Here is a 2,147-nt window from a genome sequence, read left to right on the forward strand (position 1 = left end):
CATACACACAGTCTCGCATATGTATGTTAGGGATTGAACAAGTATTATAAAACGAATCAAACAGCAAACAATACTTCAAAGTGTAGATAAATGTTTTAAGGTTGTTCTTTTACTTGTTTCAGTCATTTAACTGCAGCCATGCTGGAGCACCGCCTTAATAGGTTTTAATCGAAGAAATCAACCCCAGGACGAACACATTGTAACCCTAGTACTTACTCTAAGGGTACCTTTTGCTGAACCGCTAAGTTACGGGGACATTAACATACCAGCATCGGCTGTCAAGGATGGCGCGGTAGTTCGGATAAATACAGACCCAAAAATACACACACGTAAATATATACATACATATATTTTATGTGCACAGATAGATGAACCGCTGCTTCTGTTGGGTCTAGAACGCACGTAAATTTTCATCAACCGGTCAACTTCCGGTATGATGGTTTCATTACTTTTCTACTTAATGGTGTTACTGGTTATGAGATACTGAGCAGAAGAAGGAAAAATTATAATAAATACAAGTGCACATCCTTTGTTCCCTACATCTGTTTCGCTGCTGTGGTTGTTTGGCCGACACAACAGCATTGGTTGTTAAAGTGCTATTGTTTGCTTAAGTACACAGATCATTAGAGAATTTTAAACGTATGTGCTTTTGTGATTATATTTACATATATAATTTCTTCTCAGGAATATTTAGATCTATTTGTCTTACTTTGGATGTGTATTCTGCATACATTTACTCGTGTCTGATTGTTGGATTTTTTAAAACAAATTATTTTAAAACTGAATGCTTTATCGACATCTGCCTGTATTTTTAAAATCCCTCTTAATTGTTAATACATACATACATACACACACATACACACACACACACACACACATATATATATATATATATACAAATATATGTGCATATATATATACATATATAAACATATATATATGCCCGTATATATTTTATATATATATAGGTATATATGTGAGTGTATGTGTAAGTATGTCTGTATTTATCTATGTATCTACGGATGTATGTATATACGTACGTACATATACATGTATGCAGGTTTGTATGAATGTATGTGTGTATGTATGTAGTACGTACGTATGTATGGTTGTATGTGTGTATGTATGTATGTATGTATGTATGTATGTATGTATGCATGTATGTATAAAGCTACAAAACCGATTTTGTCGATGGCAAAGAAACAAAGTCTTTAGAGCGTTGGATAGAATACTTCATCGCATTTATTATGAACCTCGGCGCTCTGAATTCAAACTGGAGCGTTGTCACTTTTTTCTTTCGGGGGTCGATAATGTTATAACAGTCCAGAGCGCTGGAATGGTGGAATTTAAAAAAACTGTTGGACTAAATGCTTTGCGATCCGGTTCTAGCACCTAATCTGAAATCTTGGGTGCCATTAGCTGTTTCAAACATTCGGACATATTTTCTGGTTCGAAGAAACCTTATCTTTGTGTTTTAGTCTCGCAAGTCCCGTTGGTCCAAAATATCGTCATGATGACTGTTGTCCCCTACAACCTGAAAAATAAAGAGAGGAGAAGGGGACAAAGTTCTGTTGGTTGCGTCTGTCGATATATCTTTATCGACCCCCGGAAAGAGAAAAGCCAATGCTCTAATTTGAATTCAGAGGTTTAGAATAAATGCGGTGAAGTGCATGTACGTGTGTGTTTGTGCGTATGCGTGTGTGTGTGCGTGTGTGTGTGTGTTTGTGTGTGTAACCGATATCTATTGGATAGGTAACAATGGTAATGCAGATGTAAATTGTATTTTAAGATTAGATAAGTTAGTAGACATATACAAATACGCATACCAAACACTGATGCATCCGCACAGCCTTCGATATGGTATGATATGATATGATATATATATATATATATATCCTCTTTTACTCTTTTACTTGTTTCAGTCATTTGACTACGGTCATGCTGGGGCACCGCCTTTTAGTCGAGCAAATCGACCCCAGGACTTATTTTTTGTAAGCCTAGTACATATTCTATCATTCTCTTTTGCCGAACCGCTAAGTTACGGGGACGTAAACACACTAGCATCGGTTGTCAAGCGATGCTGGGGGGACAAACACAGACACACAAACATATATATATATACACACACACACACACACACACACACA

Source organism: Octopus bimaculoides, chromosome 16, assembly GCF_001194135.2.
Source record: "Octopus bimaculoides isolate UCB-OBI-ISO-001 chromosome 16, ASM119413v2, whole genome shotgun sequence".
NCBI classification, from domain to species: domain Eukaryota; kingdom Metazoa; phylum Mollusca; class Cephalopoda; order Octopoda; family Octopodidae; genus Octopus; species Octopus bimaculoides.